Source organism: Mustela nivalis (assembly GCF_964662115.1).
Source record: "Mustela nivalis genome assembly, chromosome: 15".
NCBI classification, from domain to species: domain Eukaryota; kingdom Metazoa; phylum Chordata; class Mammalia; order Carnivora; family Mustelidae; genus Mustela; species Mustela nivalis.
In genome coordinates, this window is record NC_139034.1 from 23,934,412 (window position 1) to 23,957,263 (window position 22,852).

The 22,852-nt window shown below is 40.8% G+C and overlaps 1 pseudogene across 1 annotated transcript; it reads left to right on the forward strand.

Moving 5' to 3' along the window:
- Positions 1 to 2,664: 2,664 nt before the first annotated feature.
- Positions 2,665 to 22,852, forward strand: LOC309848938 (heterogeneous nuclear ribonucleoprotein A3 pseudogene; annotated as a pseudogene). Its single transcript has 2 exons — positions 2,665 to 2,736; positions 21,948 to 22,852. The product of its transcript is annotated as a heterogeneous nuclear ribonucleoprotein A3 pseudogene (transcript).

The following is a 22,852-nucleotide window of genomic DNA, read 5'->3' on the forward strand; positions in this document are numbered from 1 at the left end:
CACAACCAAGAGGAGTCATGGCTCCCTGAATCCTTCTGACCTTATTCCACATTTCCTTATGTCTTCTCTGCACTTTCTTTGAGCACCTAATATGTCTCATTAGAGTTTTAGTTTGGACTTGTGGTTGTCAGTCCCCTGCTGACGGTGAAACACCTGGGGATGTAATATAGGCCACCTGTGTCCAGCTCGTGGTCCAGCAGATTGGGAGGCATTGTGTGGAGGTGAGAAATGGGTACTGCTTTGAGAGGACGGTCTGCTAATAGTTTGCCTCTGACACTAATTAGCTGGGCAGCTCAGCATCCTATAATCTCTCTGAGCCTCAGTTTCCTTCTGTAGAAAATGAAAAGGACGATCTTTTAGGAGGCTCTTTAATGCCAACATCCTATGAGAGAAGTCTGCTTTTGAACAAACTCTGAGAGGTCAGAATGGGAGATGAAGATCAAAGATTATTGCACCAACATATCTAAAAGCATAGCAAAGAAATTGACAAGCCTGAGGTGCCCCTCTTTAGTCCTAGCAACTGGCCAAGTTAATGACAGACAAATGAAGCCCATACAACACACAGGCTCAGACAATTAGAGGTGTAAATGGTCCAGTCCTTGGTTTATGCCCCTCCCCCACTTTCATCACTGTGTGTAGCATTCTCTAATGATTCATTGATCCACTTCTAACCTCATTTTAAAAAGTGCTCAGCAAAAAGGCGCCCCATTACCTGCTGCTTTCTGCGGCCCGCGGACGCCTATTTCTGTCTCCTAAAAGAGTTAGCTGTGGGCTCCGACTACCACCCAGCCCTCTATCACTGTCAGAGCAGAGTGAGCCCAGCGGTGTGCAGAAAGCCTGATGGTCTTACCCTCCTGGGATTCTGCTTTAACCCTTTGAAGTACACAGGCAAGCACTTGCAGAAACCATAAATCATTCTGATAGAGAAGAATCGAACCTGCTTCCCTTGAACAAGCCTGGAGGATGCCTCTGCATAACATTCATCACCGGCTGCCTACAGCCCACACCTGGGGAAACAGCATCCTGCTGGCGTTGCTGTGGGAATTCAACCCCGCCCCATCCTCTCTCCCTTCCTGCAATCTCCTTACCCACCAGTCAGTCCAAAACAATCCTATGAAGAGGTTACCTTTTCAAAGAACTTTCCCCCCTCCTTTCTTTCTCTTCAGGTTGGCCTGCATACTGGAAGCATTCATCAATACTTAATAAAGATATTTTTATTGAGCTTTCAGCCGAGGTTCTCAAAGGACTTTGCAAGCATTAGCTCCTAAATCCCTACCCAGGAACATTACTATCGGGTTGAAGATGGAAAAAACCAAGACACAAACTTGTTACGAGTGTCTGAAGGTCCCCTGGTGAAAGGTGCACCAAAACATTCATGTGCGCTAGAGGTCCTTAAGCCCTTAAGGCAAAGGGGAGAAGGGGCTCAGCGCCCAAGTCTGTAGTGCCAGCTGTTGTACGCTCAGATGTGGCTGGATGCTGGCCTGTCCCTGCCTGCTCACCGCTCACCATCTCTGCAAGGACAGAGGTTCCCTCCCTGGGAATCTGCTGTCTCTCCCATATTCCCCACAGACAGAGAATGGTTTCTCCAGTCATACCAGAGCTTCTTCAATGTCTCTCTGCATTCTCTAGGTCACCAATTCCTATTAATCCTCCCTCAAAAATGTCTCAAAATCCATTCCCTTCCTTTGTCAGCTATTTCTGCCTCTAGTAAATTCCTGCTTACTTTTCTCATGAGCTTGTGCATACATTTTCTAAGTGATTTTCTACCTTCCCTCTCTGAAGTAACTTTTACTCCACCTTCTGGAGAGCCCCTTCTAATCAATAAATCTGAGCATGTCACACTCCTTCTTAGAAAAAGATAGAATCTTCCTGCCACTAGAGCAATCGATGGAACTGCTGAAGTTGCATCAAAAATATACACCCACATTTGGTAGGTTTAAAAATCTCCTTCCTCTTCTCATTTTTCAGAGAACCCGTGGGTCTTAACATTATATGCGCCTGTTGTGTGATGCCTTCTTGTGCTCCTTCCTCCAACACCAGACTTCTTGCCAATCAGTCCTGCCTCTGCTGCCTCAGCGGCACCACGCCCAGACCACTGCCTGAGACTGTTCCATCACCCCACTTGGGCCACCAGCCGTATTGCTAATCTCATCTGGACACATCACAGACACACCCAGAAATACTATTGAATCTGGGCACTTCGTGGCCCACTCAAATTGGTACATAACATAAATCGTCACAGAGAGAAGCCATTTCTTGGCTCTTCCCAGTTTCTAGAGGCTACTTGCTTTCCTTGGCCGGTGGCTTCTCCCTCCCTCTTCATAGTTAGCCATGGTCAGATGAGTCCTTCTCACACTGAATCACCCTGTGTGTTTCCTTATCCCACTCCCCTTTCTTGACTCTGACCCCTTCCCTGCCTCTCTCTTCTTTGTGATCCTGCCAGACCTGCCCTGAGAACTCAGGATAATCTCTTCAACTCAAGGTCTTCAACTCAACTTCTTTCAGTCTGCGACTTTGATTCCCTTGTGCCACATAACATATTATATTCACAGATTCTGGAGATTTGGATATGGACATCGTTGGGCCTCCATTACCCTGCCTATCATAATGGGATGTGAGGAGTGGGTGATGGGGCAAGGACAGAGTAGAGCACCTCGCCCAGGCATGGCCTCTGCGCTCTGCGGAACGGAGGTCAGATCTCAGCCTTTCCACCCGCAGCCCCACAACATCCAGCAGGTAGGTCACTTTACATCCATGAGCTCAGTTCCATCGGCTGAAAACTGTGGATTAGTTTTTAGGATCAGTCCTTCTAATAAAAGGACCTGAGCACAGAGCCTGAAACAGAAGAATAACAATTATAGTAGCTACGATTTATGAACTCTTCCTAAGTGCTCAATAAAATTGCAGCTATTATCCTGAGGATGGTGTTGATGATGATGAGGATGGTGTTGAGAGCACGAGTTGATGTTTGGTGAGTCAACATTCTAACAACAGGGACTGAAATCTAAAGATTAATATAGCCAAGGTCGGGACCCTGTGGTGGTCTTAGCAATCATCATTCCAAACTGGTCTGAGAGCATTTGCTCCGGTTAATGCCAAGAAATATTTGCTCTTTCCATTAAATTATCCATTGCATCTCACTCTACTTTCCTGCCCTTAGGGCTTCAAAGACCTTGCTAGCACCTTCCCTGACTCTTCAAGTTCACTGTCACTGGTAGCATCTCTAGATAAAGAAGTTCAAAAGCACATCCACATGAGCAGGGCTTAGGACCTGTGTCTCAGCTCTCTCCCTGTCACCTACATGGTTGAGTAGAGGTGGTAGCCTTGAAGTGATTAAAAAGAATATTCCCGTGTAAAACACGCCCTCTTCATCTTAGAAAGAACACTCCGGGAAGTAGTGCAGCTAATGGCATATTAACTGACAGAAGTGATTTAGCAACTGTCATCATATAACAAAATGACTTACTAGAAAAGAATATCTCAAAAATACTTAGACAAAGTAGCAACTATGTATTTAAATTGAGTGACCATTAGATAGGAATATCAAGAAAGAGCTAAGAACACTTGCATATCTTTCTTATTTTGTTTTTGGTAACATTGAATGGGCTTCTTGCTTTGAAATTTGCCCTCTGCGCTGAATTACCTGCTGTGTGCCACCCTACTCTCCCTGCTTCCTGACTCCTTTAAAATACAGCGGAATTTTAAAGTCTAGTACCTAGGGCAGAGATGATCACTGGTTGGCACTCATGCTGTCCATCTGCTCCTTGTGCCCACCAGCCCCATGATAAGCATCATCCACCATCAGCTGCAGAACTGTAGTCGATTCCATAGGCAGACGCTACAAATCTTGTGGGATGGTCCGCAAACTGAAACTGAGCAGACCTCCCTGAGCCACAGCATTTCACTGATACAGGGGAAAGGTTGCCGAATCTTGCAGCTATCACCACCAAAGAACAAAGAGCCGCTCACATCTCATGGAAACAAAACCAGCAGAGAAGGCCATACAGTAAACTAGAATATTCTTTTCCACAAAATCATTTTTTTGTTAGTGAAATAAAGAGCCAATTAAATTATTTCACATAAGGTTAGACATCTCTTTTGCCACCCCTGTGATCTCAGTAGCTTATTTTCCAGATCTTTTCCAATGCATCTAAAGACATTCATTTATACCCAAAGAAATGTGCATTATTATTAAACATTAGAGTCCTATAAACCAAATTGTAAGTCCAAAAAGTCAAAAAAGGAAGCATATAAAATGTAAGTCACAAAATAAGATAAACAAATGACTGATAAACATTTGAAAAATAGCTAGCCTTTTAAAAATCAAAGACATGCAAAGTAAGATAAGTTATTGTTTTTGCCATCAAATTGTCACGGGTCTGTTACACCAATATTGGCAAGGATATAGTGAGGCGGGTTCTCTAACGACACTGACAAAACTCCAAATTGCTATAACTTTTCTAAAAGGCATTCTACTATAGTCATCAAGGAACTAAACAAATGTTTAGACCTCAGACCTTAGTGATTTTATTATAAAAGTTTATTAGATGTAGTTTAAAATATATGCCCATAAATAGTCCTCTGATTATACAGCATATACACAGAATTTATAGTAGACTCTTTATATAAGTTATGTGATTTTAACAGGACATATAATCATTAAAAAGAAAAGCTTTTGAAGAATTTAAAGTAACATGATTAAGTAAGTAAAAAAAAAAAAAGAACATGATAAAAGTGTATATACACAGGGGCGTCTGGGTCATGCAGTCAGTTAAGCATCTGACTCTTGATTAAAGCTCAGGTCATGATTGCAGGGCCATGAGAGGGAACCCCCTCCACCATGACCACTGCACTCTGTGCTAGGTCTGGAGTCTGCTTAAGATTCCATCTCTCCCTCTGCCCCTTCCTCCCCATTAAAAAAAGGGTGTATACTCCCATACTCCTTATGTAAAACACACACACACTAAACTAAAACTAAAATGATATAAAATGATAACAGTGATTATCTTTCTGGCAGTGAGATTGCTATTGATTTTTATGTTGTTCTTTGCACTTTAGCATGTTTTGCACATTCTCTACAGTGAATAGTTTTTACTCTTATAATCCAAAATATTTATGAAACTAGTTAGAGATCTTGCTACATTTGGAATAAGGAGAGATTTCTTAAATAGGATACAAAACATGCTAAACATAATATAAAAAATACAGATTCAATAGAAAACATAAAGAAAAGCTAATAGTTTGTGTTTATAAAAATGTAATAATGAAGAAGGAATGGATCTAAGAGTGGGAAAACATATGTTATACATATATATCCAAATATAATATAAATATTTATTTGTCCTGTATTAGTCTGGGATATATTCTTTCCAGATAGAGAGATAGAGAGGTAGAGAGATAGATATAGCTAGGGACATATAGACATATCTGTTTATCTATTTATCTAGAAAGAAATTTATAGAAAACGGGAAGAAAAAGTCACAGAATAAAATCTTCAAGGGAGTTCCAGACTGAAAGAGGCACCTCACACAAAAGGATATCCAAATAATCATATTCAAAGATGCTCACAATCTTATGCTCCAGAAACATAAATAAACACACCAGTGGGGGGGGTGGGCACAATATACCCACCAGCATAATTAAAATGAAAAATGACAAAAATGTATGTGGAGTAATTGGAACCCTCCCACACTGCTGAGGGGATTGTAAATTGACTTTGGAAAGCTGTTTGGCAGTTTCTATTCAAGATGATTTTATACACATCTATGACTCGGCGAGTCTGCTATTTGATGTATAGACAGGGAACGTGCATAGTTACATTCACTGAAAGGCAAGTAATAGAATGTTCATGTCAGTACTGCTCCAATGCCTATCAACACTAGAATAGATAAACTGTAGAATATTAACACAGAGGAAATCAGGCAATCAGAATAAAAAAGAAACACCCACAATATGGAGGAACTTCACAAACATAATGTCAATTGAAAGAAGCCAGTCTTGAGGCACCTGGGTGCTTCAGTTGGTTAAGCCTCTGCCTTCAGCTTGGGTCATGATCTCAGGGTCCTGGAATCGAGCCCCACATCAGGCTCCCTGCTCAGCGGGGACTCTGCTTCTCCCTCTGCCTCTCTCCCTTCTTGTGCTCTCTCTCGCTCTCTTTCTCACTCACTCTCTCTCTCTCAAGTAAATAAGTAAAATCTTGAAAATATTACAGAAATAAAAAGAAACCGGTTTCAAAATAGTACATAGCGTTATTCCTTATGCTCCAAGTAAGCAAAATCATATGATGTGGAGAGGAGAAGGGAGTTGGGGGAAACTGGAGGGGGAGATGAGCCATGAGAGACTGTGGACTCAGAAACAAACTGAGGGTTTTGGAGGGAATGGGGATGGGAGATTGGGTGAGCTTGGCGGTGGGTATTATGGAGGGCACGCATGGCATGGAGCAATGGGTGTGGTGCATAAACAATGAATTCTGGAACACTGAAAAGAAATAAAATAAAATAAAATAATTTTTAAAATAGTAAGATTAAAAAAAAAGTACATAGTGTATGATTTTATTTACATAAGTCCAAAAACAGGCACAAATAATCTATGGTGGGTGGAGTAGTGACTAAAAGAGGTCATGGGAGATTTCTTGCTGCTGCTAACATTGTTTCGCAAGCAGAGCAAGGATACTTGGGAAAGTTCGTGGAGCTCTTTCCTTGTTCTTATATCATGGCTCCAAACTTGGAGAGGCGACTAGTCTGGTTGCTCACTTCAGCTATTCTCTGCTGGCTTGGTCCTTAACTACCACTGAGATACATTACTTGGTTTGACTTTACCTTTCTTTGTTTCTCAGGAGATGTGCAGATATCTTCTGTCTGAATCTAAAGCCGTTTGAATTCAGAAGGATCCGAAGAAATGATTATATTTTCTACATGCTGATAAAATTTTGAACATGATGAAATTTCGCATTTTCTCCTTCACTCTTAGGACCGTGTATTTCTTCTGTCTGTAAAAGATTAAACAACTGAATTTGGATAGCGCTAATGTTTTGCTTAACTCTGATCACTCTTTGTAACATCATTCTGCTGAAGACAACCAAACCTATACCATAAATAATTTTGTCTGAAGTAAGTTTTATTAGCCAAAACCCCCCCTGTAATGCAAAATATTTCCAAATTAAATTATCTTTATTTTTTGGAATAATATACCGTACTGGGGTGCCGGGGTGTCTCGGTTGGTTGAGCATCTGACTCCTGGCTTATGCTCAGGTTGTGATCTCAGAGCCCAGACATCAAGCTCCGCATCAGCATCTGTGCTGAAGGTGGAACCTGCTGAAGACTCTCTCTCTTCCTCTCCCTCTGCTCTTTCCTGTTGCATGCATGCTCTCTCTCTCTCAAATAAATACATTTTTTTAAAAGAATGATATACAGTAGTTGTGGCTCAAGCTTAAATACAGACAGAGATTCAGATCCAAGCTCTGTTTTACAAGAGTTCCATAGTTTGGGACTCTTGTCTTTCTTAGCTTTCAGCAAGATTCACATGATCAATTGGGATAATAGCATCCTTTTATTTTATATGGCTATTTTGAGAATTAAATGAATAGCATAATATTGGCCCACTGTGAAAACTTCATACATTTTAGCTGTTATTATGATATTCTCATTATAGAGAACTTGGAAGATGGAGGCAAACAAAGAAAATACCCAGATAGAGCCTTGTGATCCTTTATCCAAGATGGCAGTGACCATTTTCAGGACCCCTCCTGTGTGCTCTGGGTTTTAGTGTGTCCCCTCCGTCTCAGGCTGTGGCCTCCACTGTGCTGTTGAGAGGTAAGCACAGGGTGGGAAGCTCTGATCAGGAAGCCCAATTTACCTCAGCTAAGGCTTAAAGTTGGATAAGTCATTCATATTCTTGGAACCCCTTCCAGCTCTGACATTCTAGTATTCTGTCTCCTCATCCATCAATAACTTTGCAGTAAAAATATCATTTTATGTTCTGTCACGTTGGTTCCCTAGCATCTGCAGACTAAACAACCACTTGATGGATGAATCTCTCTGTATGATACCAGACACCAGACTACAACCCTTTTATGTTTATTTACCTTGGCTTCATGTCAGCACTGTCTAGATTAGTCACTCTGTAAACCTTTTGTCGAGGCATTAGAAAGGGGTATATCTTAATGACTAAAAATACAAGGCTCTTTAGACCTCTCTCTCATATTTTCAAAAAGATGTTTAGTACTTTTGCCTATTTTTCCAAGGACTATAACTCTCAGCTATTGAACATAATAATAAATAACTATACCTTAAATTATATTCTGTAAGTAAATTTTCCGTTCTATTCCTTTATTCACTTATCTTCCTGTTACACGCTCTCTTGGTCTGCTGAATATCTGCTTCTTAGCACTTCATTAATTTTAAATAATTTCTCATGCAAATTTTTAAAGTTTGGTCTTGTCGCTGAATGGTCCTTCCAGGAGAATGGTAACTATGTTGTTTTTATTCTTTTTTTTTTCATTTTCTTCAGAGCATATCACCATACCTGACACGTAGTATAGAGCTAATACATATGATCTCTTTTAATAACATTTATAGTCCCCTGTACTGAGGATACGACCACATTTATTAGACTAACCACTCATTAGCAAGCAGACACACAGTATTTATACAAATGTTTTGTAAGATCAGATAACACTGAAAGTTTCATTTCAGGAAGATAGGACAACCATCAGAGGCCAAGTTCTCTGCCTTTTTGTCTGCACAGTGCAGTCAAAAACCATTCTAAACCCAAAACCATTCTAAACCACTCCCCAAGTAGGGGACCATTAAAGGGTAAGTCTAGGGCACCATGTTTGCATGTAGGTTAGAAACTTCTCCACATACTTATAGGCACTTTAGGCTAGAGTAGAGAGAGGGTGGCTCTGAATTCTTGTAACTTAAATCCACTTACCATTAAAACTTTTAGTTTCGGGGTACCTGGGTGGCTCAGTGGGTTAAAGCCTCTGCCTTCTGCTCAGGTCATGATCCCAGGGTCCTGGGATAGAGCCCCACATCGGGCTCTCTGCTCAGCGGGGAGCCTGCTTCCTCCTCTCTCTCTGCCTGCTTCTCTGTCTGCTTGTGATCTCTGTCTGTCAAATAAATAAATAAAATCTTAAAAAAAAAACAACTTTTAGTTTCATTCATGAGAGCTCTAATAGTCATCATGGTAGTAAGTCACTGGTTTTTCCTGACCCTTAGTAGGCTAGAGTATATTTTTTATAATGGAGATACAGTTTCCAAACGGCTTGTAGTAGCTTTCCCAAGAGACAGAGCTGAGGACCATTGGGCCTTAGATTGGGTGCTTTTAATGGTGAATTAGTGCACCACTCCCTGGTTTAAGCATAAATTGTCTGGCACACACATAATATCACACTGGTAAACTGAAGCTTTTTTTAAAAAAGATTTTATTTATTTATTTGACAGACAGAGATCACAAGTAGGCAGAGAGGCAGGCAGAGAGAGAAGAGGAAGCAGGCTCCCTGCTGAGCAGAGAGCCCAATGTGGGACTCGATCCCAGGACCCTGAGATCATGACCTGAACCGAAGGCAGCGGCTTAACCCACTGAGCCACCCAGGCACCCTAAACTGAAGCATTTTAAAGTGAACTTTAAACAGTGTGACACTCTGTCCAATATTACAAAAAAAAAAAAAAAAAAAAAGAGGAAGACTTCCCAAGGCTGTGTGAAGGGAGCACCTTCTAAGAAGGGGGGACAGTTTCCGGCACATTGGACCTTCCAAGTGTATTTCCACCTCAGACCCTTTGCATTTACCTTCCCTCAGCCTGAAAGGTTCTCCCATAAATGTTCTCCTGGATCTCTCCATTACTTCACTCATGCTTCTGCTCAAAAGAAAAAGCTTCACAGAGAAACTTTTGCTGACCAGTCAACATATACTTCCTCCCACCATTGCTCTCTGTTCTCTTAGCAATTTTCATCTTTCTTCATATAATTTTTCTATCTGAAATTATTTTCGATAACTTTTTTTAAAACAATTATTTTATCTCCCTTTTCAGAACAAGCTCCACAAAAAGGAAAGATTTTGTCTTGAATTCTATCCTTAGGGCCTAGAACCATTCTTGGTACAACGCTGTTCAATTGGAAGAAAGGATACATCCATACTTCTTTCTGAAAATATACATGGAGAAATGTCCAGAATGTCTGACGTTAATGATTATTTTGGAACAAGAACATTTGGAGTGAGTTTTTCTTTCTTTCTTTTTTAAGCGCTTTTTGTTTCAATCCTTGCAAAAGATGATCCTTTTCACATGCAAAAAAAAAAATCGTGAATTTAAAAAAAATCATCTCTACTGATAGGTGCAGTGTAGGAGAATGGCATTAGCACTTGGCAGAAAATCAGCAGATACATGTTCACTTCCTAATTGGCCATTTACTTCAAGCTGTTTCTTCACTTTTTTTTTTTTTTTTTTTGGCTGTTTCTTCACTTTTAAGTGGATAGGCCAACACTAGTTCAATGGAGCTAGTCCAAGATAGAATACATGCAAAAGGGTGCTCTAGCATTGTGTATGCACTACGTAGTTTTTTAAAGTCAGGTTTAGTGAGATATTTACCTTCAGGAAAATTCACCCTTTGTAAGTTCAGTGAGTTCAGCCACCACCACGATCAAGATACTGACTATTTTTGGGGCGCCTGGGTGGCTCAGTGGGTTAAGCCGCTGCCTTTGGCTCAGGTCATGATCTCAAGGTCCTGGGATCGAGTCCCACATCGGGCTCTCTGCTCAGCGGGGAGCCTGCTTCCTCCTCTCTCTCTCTCTGCCTACTTGTGATCTCTCTCTGTCAAATAAATAAATAAAATCTTTAAAAAAAAAAAGATACTGATTATTTTTATCACTCCTAAAAGTTCCTTTATGCTATTTATCAGCTAACTAATCATCTCTCCCCATATCCTTTCCTGGCAACCATTAATTTAAGATTCTTTCCCTAATTTCCAAAAGGTCATTTAAATTCAGTATGTAGCCTTTGGAAGACTTTGACCTCTTTTTCTAAACGTGGTGCTTTTCCAATGCATCCATGTTGTTGGGTAAAAATAGTAGTTTGTTCTTTTTCATGGCTGAGAAGTGTTCCATTATATTTATTAATTGTAATTTGTTTATTCATCAAGCATTTAATTGTTTTTTTCTGGTTTTGAATTATTACAAATAAAGCATCTATGAACCTGCTTGTATAAGTCTCTGTGTGGACATCTGGTTTCATTTCTCTGGGTAAATGTTTAGGAAGGAGACTGTTAGGATATTAAATACTTGTTTTAATCTGGAAAAGCTTCATTTTGAAAAATTTGAGCTGCTTGTATTTCTTTTGCTTTTTTAAAGATCGTATTTATTTGAGAGAGAGCAGGGAGAGAGAGAGAGAGCACACACGATTTGGGGGGAAGGGCAGAAGGAGAAGACTCCCTGATGAGCAGAGAGCCTAATGCTGGGCCCTACTCCAGGACCCGGGGGTCATGACCTGAGCCAAAGGCAGATGCTTAACCAACTGAGCCACCCAGGTTCCCCGAACTGCTTGTATCTCTTAAAGTGATGAATTAACCTTTAAGAAAATCTCTCCATTTATTCTGAGGGGTAAAAAAGGAAAATTAAGTACCTATTTAGTATTCTAGGGAAACAACTAAATGCAAGAAGATAAATCTCCAAGCTGAGAAGTTAGAGCTATTTTTAGTAACATAAACTAGGTATGTGTTTAACAGAACTAAGTAATTTCCTTAAGTGGGGGATTAGAATCCCTTAAATTATGTAGAGTTCTTTGTGTTCTCCAAAGAATATTTGTTTACAGGAATATAGAGACACAATAAAGGGAAAAGAATAAAGACACACAGACTTTTTTTTTTTTTTTAATATCATTTTGGAGAAAAAGACTGAAGTCCTCCAAAAGGGTAAGTTTTCCTTTGTTTTTGTTTTGTTTTGTTTTGTTTTGTTTTGTTTTGTTTTTTAAAGATTAACCTAGCCTTTGGAAAAGTACATATGTAAGACTCATATGAGTGCTGTGAAGTGTGTAAGCCTGGTGATTCACAGACCTGTACCCCTGGGGATAAAAATATATGTTTATAAAAAATAAAAAGTTAAAAAAAAAAAAAAAAAGACTCATATGATGCTCAAAGAACTAAGCCACACACTGGGGTGGGGTTTATTCTGAAATAATAATTTTTAAAAATCAAAGTATATTTGAAAATAAATACACCTAACAAATAAAAAAACAAAAGATATTCTTACAGCCTTCATCATAAGAAGTCAATTATGAAGAGCAATGTTTATATGAGGGTGAGAAAAAACCATGGCCCATTCTTCATAGAGCCAAGAAGGGAGGTTTTGCTGTTGACTCTGAGACATAGGAATGCTTCAATCAGTAGTAAGATGGGCTGGTCAGAAAGTGGGGAGCAGGTGGGAATAGAGACCTGCCTCTTGAATGCAGGCTGGCGGAGACTCTGAAGTCCATTTGGGTCTGTGGGATCTGAAAGGAGTCACTTTTAGTAGCAATTGAAAATTGTCTTTTTTTTTTCTTTGATAGTTTTTCTTCCTATATCTGAACACTAACCCTGTAAAACCTAAGTAAAAGATCTAATTGTGCTTCAGCTGTGCTATGGGGACTGAGGAAGGGGTTGGCCTCATGTTTTGAACACTAGCCACAAGAGAGGTCCCCTTCCCCCTAAGGCCAGTATTCTTGCTGGCTCGTGACAACCGTGTTAGAAGAAATATGATATCTTGAGTGTCATGGGCATCAAAGCAAGAGTGAGGGGCTTGACCAAAAGGACAGAGAGCCGGGTATGGAACCTAATCCTGATCACCCCCCAAAATAGTTACCTGGGAATGCTCAGAAATGATGAGGGGGACATTTTGAAGGAAGATAATTTCTGGCTAGGAAAACCTGGGCATTGAAAAGAACTGTGACCTTGTAATGTTCTCACATGGTGTTAAGGCCTGGAATATTTGTAGGGTGCTTATCCCAAAACCTGCATAGTCTATATAATGAAGTCACCAAATATCTAAAAAATAGGAATTCAAATCTTGACTTCACTTCCACACAACAAAGCTTGACTCTTAAGGAATTTAAAAATACTCCTCCTTTACCTCCCCTTCCAAATCTAAGAGATTTATGTCAAGTGAGATATTGTCCTGGATGTAAAGGAATGTTAAGATAAATTTAAGGATTTACATGGGAGAATGGGTGTGACTTCTTAAACTATTCAAACTTTAAATATAATAATACACTGTTAAATAGTATACACTAATATATTAATGGTTTCTTACTGTGTGCCATCTTAACCCCTCCACCATAATGCCATACACAGAGTTTGGAAGCTCAATTACCTCAAACACACAGATGCACCATTAAAGGATTGGTGAAATGACTACTCCCATGCCCCCAGATGCAGGTTTAAAATCCATTGGTGGCAACTTGGGATTCTCAGTGGTGATTTTCAATACAGATGAGAATTTCCATGTTCTAAAATGTCTGGGTTCCCCAGGACAGCAGCCATGATTCCAGGAAGGTTTTATTAGTTGGCATCCATTTCATAGGTCCTGTCTGAGGATATTGGACATGGAGAGTACAGGGAATGAGGAACCCACCCTTTTTCTCCCCACTTCCTGGGATGAGGTGGCTGCCATTTCTCCTTCCCCCTTTCCACTCCTTCTCTCCCTCCCCCTCAAGCGGTGTCCAGTCCTCTCACAGCAGAGCCGGGCAGAAGAGGAGAGCGGAATCATGTCAACCAAGTTCGATTTTATTTCAGATTTTATTTCACTATTTTATTCAATATATTTAAGTATAATAGAGTACGCTGTTGAATGCAGTATATTTTAAAACGTCTAATTCGTCTTTTTGTGGTTTTAAATTGCTATAAAATATGTTTCTTTTCTGAGAGTGATGTTTAAAGGTCAGGAAGTGACTTAAATTTTTATTATTTTAATGATATTTTTCATTAAACCATATGGCTCTGCTTTGTCATTAATTAGACATTAACCAAAGAACCCATCACATTCAAGCAAGAGCTATACTCAGCAAAAATCAATATTTTATATCCTAGCCTCCAGCTCTTTATGCAGAAAGGTCTTGGAATAGAAGCTCTCCACACTGGTAGGAAAATTATTTAAAAAAAAAAAAAAAGGCAAGACAGACCAGCAATAAAAGTGTTGTTGTACTTTTCGAAATCTTGGTAATAATTTTCACTAAGCTGTCTCTATAATGCAGACCTCTAGAAAACTTTTAATATCTAGCAGAGACCCAGGAGGACTTAACTTAGAAATGTATTAAGTTTTTGTTGCATCTATGTAAAAAAAAAAAGAATTAACAAATGCATATAGTCCAACCTATAGATTTTATAGATCACAGAGACAAGATTCAGAGATGTCAAGTGCCTGCCCAAGGTCACACAGCCAGAGAGTGACTAAAATGGTACTAGAACATGTGTTATCTGGTTATCAAACCAAAATTGTTTCCTCCATTCTACAAACATCTTGGACTTGGATTTTAAAAACCCCAATTCAATTTTATTTTTTTATTTATTTATTTTTTTAAAGATTTATTTATTTATTTGACAGAGATTACAAGTAGGCAGAGAGGCAGGCAGAGAGAGAGAGGAGGAAGCAGGCTCCCTGCTGAGCAGAGAGCCCGATGCGGGACTCGATCCCAGGACCCTGAGATCATGACCTGAGCTGAAGGCAGCGGCTTAACCCACTGAGCCACCCAGGCGCCCCCCAATTCAATTTTAAAACTTTATTTTTTCTTTTTCCTAGAGACATTTTGGTTCTGTGGTGGTAAATTCTATGTGTTAAATTGGCTAGACTATGGTACCTCATTGTTTGGTCAAACAGCAGTTTTGATGTTGCTCTGAAGATGTTTTTAGATGTGATTAAAATTTAAGTCAGTAGATCTTTGGTAAAGAAAATTCCTTCTATAATGTGAATCGGGCTTATCCAATTAGTTGAAATTTTTTTTTTCCCCTCTTCTTTAAGATTTTATTTATTTATTTGATGAGAGAGAGAGATCACAAGTAGGCAGAGAAGCAGGCAGAGAGGGGGAAACAGGCTTCCTGCTGAGCAGAGAGCCCGATGCGGGGCTTGATCCCAGGACTCTGAGATCATGACCTGAGCTGAAGGCAGAGGCTTAACCCACTGAGCCATTCAGGTGCTCCTCAGTTGAAAGTTTTAAGAGAAAAGACTTAAGGACTTTCCAGAATGAAGAAATTTTCCCTCCAGACTCCCTTCAGACTCAAGAATGCAGCATCAAAAGTGAAATAGTCAGACAGAAAAAGATAAGTCCTATCTGAGGCCACTCATATGTGGGGCCTGAAAAAGCCAAAGTTGGAAAAACAGAGAGTAGATTGAAGGTTACCAGGAATTGGGGTGGGAGAAATAACGAGATGCTGGTCAAAGGGTACAAGTTCTGGCTACGTGATTAACACATTTGGGGATCTAATTGACAGCATAGTGATTATAGCTAATAATACGGTTTCATATATACCTGAATAAGGTCAAGAAGAGATCTTACATGTTCTCACCACAAAAAAGAAATGGTAATCATATTAAGTGATAGATACATTAACTGATGCTGTGAGCATAACTGTTCTGCAATATATATGTGTATCAGATTAACACACTGTTCACCTTAAACTTACACCATATAATGTATCAATTATATCTCAATAAAGCTGGGAGCAGATTTCCAGCCTGCCAGGCTGCCCTACAAATTTGGGATTTGTCAGTCCCCACAATGCATGAACCAATTCCTTAAAATAAATGAACCAGTTCCTTAAAATATATGCCTCTTTCTTCCTTCCTTCCTTCCTTTCTTTCTTTCTTTCTTTCTTTCATCATCTATCTATCTATCATCTATCTATCTATCTATCTATCTAATCGTCTATGGGCTGTGTTTCTCTGAATAACTCTAATATAGTCCCCAATAAAATTTACAGGTGAACAGAATTAAAAAGATGTTTGTTGTTTGATAGGTCAAGGGATGTTTTAGGCTCTGGGCAATCAGAGGACCGTAGGCGTGAACTTAGAGAGTTCTGAGGTAGAAAAGGGACTATGAAGTTGCCTCATCTTGGGCTAGATTACTACGAAATTTTGTACGTTCTGTTAGGTGTGGTTCAGAAGAATGAGATCATCCATCCAGTTGCCTAGGTGGGCAGGCCCTGCTGTCAGACCCATTCTCGTTGGGGATCTTGGAAAGCCTCGTCTCTCAATAGACATTCTACAGCCATCTTTTTGGACATCAGGGTTCCCTCTTTCTTGATAGAAAGTTTTTTATACTTTTCTCTAGGAACCATCTCAGCTGGAAATTATACCTAAGTATTTTCACTGAAATCTCTCAGTGAAAATCATTATATGAGGCAGTTTGTGCAGATAAAACTTAAACTATACTTGTCCATTTTGGTTAATACAAATAAGTTTTCACAGGCAAAACTATATATATAATGAACTAAATTTTCACAACACTCTAAAGTAGGGATAAAATTACTATATAATATAAGCACTGTAAGAGAGAGGCCTCTGAAGAATGAGGAATCCCCTCCAATTCCTCATTATTATAACAGTAACATCTCAGCTCAAGGAGAAACCTACCCATTGGCACAAACTAAGATTGTCCCCATTCAACTGGTTGTTGGATTAGAACTCTGTGAGTTCTGTCAACCCCGTAACAAAACTAACTTTCCCCAAGCCTCAGACTTACAGACTTTTACTCATCTCCAAGACTTTGTGTCATGAGTTCTTGAAGGAAATCTATTGTAGTTCTCCATGCCATGACCACCCCATCTCAGAAGACCACCTATGAAAGTATCGTCTTAGCCCAGCAAGCCTGGTCTAGGACTGAAAGAGGAAAATGGTAGAAAAATGATTTTCTTGAGAGAGGTAGCTTCCACTCCTCACTACTCTGAGGACACCAGAGCAACTGCTAGCTCCTAAATCCTCATCAGCAAGTCAATTTATCTCAAATCTTGAAGCAGCCAGCAGTTTGGAAGACCGGGTTTACTCCCAGAGGGCAATCTTTTCCTTGGATCAAACTTCTGCTCTGATCCACAGACCTGCCACAGCTCACAACAGTCTACGATGTGGTAGCTCACAGAACTTCACCAGAGAGAAAAAACCTCTGCTCCTGCATGGAGGAAGGCAGAGAATGCACCAAGAGCTCACCATTCCTGCTAGTCTGCAATTCTCGTTCTGTTTGTGCTCTGCTGACTCAAAATTGGCTCACTCAACAGCGCATGCACGGGGCCCCAATTGGACACACTGTCCAATTACACACACATTTTTAGGTATGTGTAAGTGCCAACTTTTTTTTTCTAGGATTTTACTTCTTTATTTGACAGACAGAGATCACAAGTAGGCAGACAGGCAGGCAGAGAGAGAGGGAGAAGCAGGCTCCCCGCTGAGCAGAGAGCCCGATGTAGGGCTCGATCCCAGGACCCTGGGACCACGACCTGAGCCGAAGGCAGAGGCTTGAACCCACTGAGTCACCCAGGTGCCCCTAAGTGCCAACTTCTAATACTGACAGCAGATGACTTTACTTCTGTCTGGACTTTCTTCCAAAACAAAACAGTATTTATTTATAATTGTTTATTAGCTGTACTGCACCTGCTGCTCAGCGGGAGAAATATAAGGAACTAGAGATCTTAGTGGTTATGCAGTAGAGAAACCAGACAGCTTACATTCTTATAGACACTCAAACAATATTAAGGTCATTTGTTACACAGGGTTGAAAATTGAGTTTTATTATTCTGGTTCATAAAACAGGGTTACGCTTTTGGGAAAATGGTCGATGGGCTGTCACCAAATAATTGCCTGACCTCTGGTACCAGCCAGGGTTCAGCTAAAGAAGCAGAACTGTTACGTGATTTATATTAAACAGTTCATTGCAAAGAATTGACTCCTGCAGTTGTCTGGCGATGGAGGAGACAAGTCTGTAGTCTGGGGCAGTCTGTCAGCGAGGCCAGGCTGGAAATCTCATCCACATGGACACGCTAAAATCTGCTACCCACAGGCAGAATTTCCTCTACGGGGGAGCTTTCACGTTGTTCCCAAATCCCTGCAACTGATTGAACCAGGCCCACCCAGATTATCTAGAATAACTTTATTTTAAGGTCACCTGATTAGCAACCTTAATTCCATAATTTATTGGACATCTTTGGGGGCTATTTTTCTGTTGACACAACTTGCGAGTAATCTTTTTGCAGATGTTGTTGAGGGAGAGAGAGAATCTCTCCACACAGGTCAAAAATACTACTTTCTGCCCCAGCTCCATTTTTCAAATCATCCCCTAACAAGTATCCACACTTGTTTTCTTTCTAAGGTCCCCACTGCTGGTTATCCCAGAAAACTTGCTACTTTCATTGGCTGATGGCACTGAGATATGAAGGAATTTGTGGGAATTTCTCCACCCATACCTACCATGTCCCGGTGATTGCTTACAATCCCCCAAGGAAGTATTTGAAGTTGTTATTTAATTTTGAAAGAAGACGACATTTAAGAAAAATGAATTGGATGTTGCTCTAGGTTGTAGGAATCTATGTTGGGGTAGGAAGATATTCGTGATACTCGTTTATTTGGACAGTGTGGGTTGTATGTTTCCATTCAGGCCTCAAAATAACAATTTGTCAAAGATAATGATTAAAGGTTAAATTAGAGAACATGCATAAAAACACTTTTTTTTAAAAGATTTTATTCATTTATTTGACAGAGAGAGATCACAAGTAGGCAGAGAGGCAGGCAGAGAGAGAGAGGAGGAAGCAGGCTCCCTGCTGAGCAGAGAGCCCAATGTGGGACTCGATCCCAGGACCCTGAGATCATGACCTGAGCCGAAGGCAGTGGCTTAACCCACTGAGCCACCCAGGCACCTGCATAAAAACACTTTTAAAATGTTACAATACTCTTGCTACACCATAAAAAAGAAGAGTCGAATTCTAGAGCTTAAAAACAACCAGGGGGGGGGGGAACAACCAGAGATCATCAATTTCATTAAAGATATAATGAACTTTTTTTCCCTTTTGATAATTTTTTTGATGCCTCTTCTGAAAGTTCAGAGGAAAGTTTTCTCCAGAGGTTTGGACTTCCTCTCATGTTTCGCATCTCAAGACCTCAACCTCATTTTCAGGGCAGAACAACTTATATATAATTCATCTTTACATTTCTAAACCCATGAAAATGATATTTGGTTTCCACAGAGTAGTAACACAAAGTCAACATTGTATGTTATTTTTAACATTCATGTCCTTCGATGTTCCTGCAAAAAGTTATGTCTTATCTTTGGGTTTAAGAAAGAGTTGGGGCATCACTGTGGCTTTTCTGGGTCCCGTTTCAGAACTCCCCTTCATCCATCAGTTTTCGTAAGGTATTTACTATTGTTCCAGCTATCTTCCTGACCCTTCAACACTATGTTCTGCAGTGGCCTTCAAATGGCCTTATCGATTTCAGCTGAGCGAGCAAGCTAGAGTCGTGCCTGTCCCCTTTGTGGGCAGAAAGACCCTTTTCAAGACAGTAAGCCTCTTCTTCCTTTTTATTTAACTAACTTTGTATGTCCAGGACTATAAGACACAGAAAATCAATGTACTGCTTCCTCTTAACTCCCCTAACTTGGTCATGCCATTCCCTATTAAAAACCCTCTGTGATTCCCATTTTCTTCAGGTTAAATCCCAAACTCGTTAGACAGCCCGGCAAAGACTCAGATGCTCTGGCCCCTGCTATACACTCCACTGTCGTCGTCATCACCTTCTTCTTTTATAAGACTTATTTGTTTAGTTTAGAGGGAGGGAGAGAGAGCATAAGCAGTAGGGGCAGAGGCTGAGGAAGAGAGAATCTCAAGCAGAGTTCCCACTGAGCATGGGACACAGGGCTCAATCTCACAACCCATAAGACCATGACCGGAGCTGAAATCTCAAGTGAGATGTTTACCTCGCTGAGCCACCCAGATGCCCCATCCATGGTCTCCTTCAGGCTTGTTCCTCACCTCAACCCTGCCTTGAGCTATAGTCCCAGAATCCCACAGCTTAGTCTCTCCATCCTGTTTCTTGGCTTTTGCATCTCAGACTCAAACGCCTACAGTACCCTCTCTCCTCCTGGATCACCTTGGAAAACTGCCACTTGTCTTTCAAATACCAGCTTAAATATCTCCTCATTCAGGGTTTCCCTGACCAGTCGCAGACCAGGTCAACTTCATCACCCATGTGATCTCGCTGCCCTGTGCTCACCCCTTATCCCACCCTTATCAAGGTGTATGGATCCTTCTGGTTTCATTCTCAGTCTTCCCCAGAAAGACCGTCGATCGTTCCATCCTCAGTGCTCAGCACAATGAAGGCCCTGAGCGCATCCTGGGGAATAAATGAGTGAATGAGGAACTGAAAGAAGGAACCAGATCGTCTCTCCCTCACCCACACCTAAGCACAGTGTCCACTCAATTGTCACAGCTCCATCCACCTCTCTTCCCCCTCGGAGGAATGCGTGGGTATCCTCAGGTCACTGCACATGCTTGGTATCCAAGAACAGTGCTTCCGGGGGTTCTGCATTTTATGTGCACCTGACCTTGCCTTGGAAATTTTGATATTAACTGTGACTCATAAGAGATATTGAGCACATGATGTGCAGAATTTGGCCCCACCCCATGTGGAGGTCTGATCGGAGTCTGGGCAGCAGGTAGGGCGCAAGACGTGACTGTCACCATCTACTATCCTGGGAGAAATCAATTTACGTAGTGCTTTTATTGGCTTGTATTGGGAGAGGACAAAATCAGAATGTGGAAGAAATGTTTTGGAAGAATTGGAAGAATGTTTTGAAAAAACATTCAAGAGCATCTTAGAAATATTTTCTTTTGTGCAAGATTCTGGCAAGAATTGACATTTTTGGACATAGAATTGCAGCTCTGAGGAGCATTGTCCTGAAAGTAGTCTTTTTCTTCTCTTCCAAAACATTAGTGGTCATTAATAGTTTACCCCCATCAATCACGCTCAGCCTGCCTGGTGGTGTATCTAGTGAGACTCATGGGAAAGACATTCTTCCTTCCCTTTCTTTTCATTTCTCCCTCGTGGGGTAGAAGAGCGGGAAACGGGGGATGAGGAAATAGATTTACTTTAGTGATTAATGTGTGAAAAAATCAATCTCGCCCTCACCTAATCTGACAGTTGACTTTCTCATCAGGAGCACTGATTCCTAGTGTAAATACAGGCGATTGTTTACAGTTTTGTTCTTGATTTTGGCGTGCAGGTGACAGGAGAGTCCAAATAACAATCCTAGCCAGGGAACCGGCTTTTTAAAGATGACACAAGTTTCGTCGCTCACCATTTGACCCTTTTAAGTTAGAAAATTTAATCTTTTTTATTTCTTCATTATTCATTGTCCTGAAAGTAGTCAGGACATTATCCTGAAAGTATATTATTCATATACCTGCTCATGGAGGGGCCTTTAGTTCCTTTATATTTTTTAAGAAATTGTTTACTAGGTGCCTGCTCTATCAGACTGTACTGGGGGATAGTGAGAGAGTATGTTGGTTACTGTGGGCATGCTGTACTTCCGGAAAGATATGTCTATTACATCATAACCCTAATAATTGTAAAATTACAGCTGCTGTAAATACTACAAAAGAGAAACACACAGCCCTATCAGATATATACCTATAAACCCTATGTATACCTATAAACCCTATAGCAAATAAACCCTATTAGTAGTTTCTGATAGCAAGTACCAAAAGATATCTTAACATCAATGAACAATAACCATTTCTTCAGCCCTATAGCTCAGTGAGGATCAGTGGATCTGAGATGGGCTTAGGAGTAGCTCTATTCACAAGCCTTTCCTGCTCCTCATGGACCCAGCAGACAGCCCGGGAGTTTCTTCCCATGGCAAGGGCAGAGGCGTGAGAAGACAAAACTAAAAATTCATGAGATTTTCAAAATTCTTTCCTGTTACCTGCTTTCATGCCATTGACCAAAGGAAACTAATAGCAAGCCCAACATCGATGGATGGGGAGAAATTTTCTCTGGTGTTGGAGAGGTGGATAGAGCAATGCATGCCTGACCACACAAGGTTGATGGGCAGGTAGTGGAACCAAAGAGAGCAGTTTCTAGAGAGGATTCTGTAAAGCCTGGTGCCCACCTAACAGTGAAGAAAATTTTTGTTGGTGGGATTAAAGAAGATACAGAAGAATATAATTTGAGAGACTACTACGGCAAGATTGAAACCATAGAAATTATGGAAGACAGGCAGAGTGGAAAAAAGGGAGGATTTGCCTTTTTAACTTATGATGACCAGGATACAGTTGATAAAATTGTTGTTCAGAAACACCACATTATTAATGGGCATACTTGTGAAGTGAAAAGGGCCCTTTTTGAACAAGATAGGCAGTCGGCTGGATCACAGAGAGGTCGTGGAGGAGGGTCTGACAACTTCATGGGTCGTGGAGGAAACTTTGGAGGTGGTGGTAACTTTGGCCATGGTGGAAACTTTGGTGGAAAAGGAGGCTATGGTGGTGAGGTGGTGGCAGGAGAGGTAGTTATGGGGGAAGTGATGGCGGATATAATGGATTTGGAGGTAATGGTGGCGACTATGGTGGTGGTCCTGGTTACAGGAGTAGAGGAGGCTATGGTGGTGGTGGACCAGGATATGGGAACCAAGGAGGTGGATATGGAGGTTGTGGTGGAGGATATGATGGTTACAGTAAAGAAGGAAATTTTGGAGGTGGGAACTATAATGATTTTGGAAAGGATAGTGGACAATAGCAATCTAATTATGAACCCATGAAGGGGGGCAGTTTTGGTGGAAGAAGCTTGGACAGTCCCTATGGTGGTGGTTATGGATCTGGTGGTGGAAGCAGTGGATATGGTAGGAGAAGGTTCTAA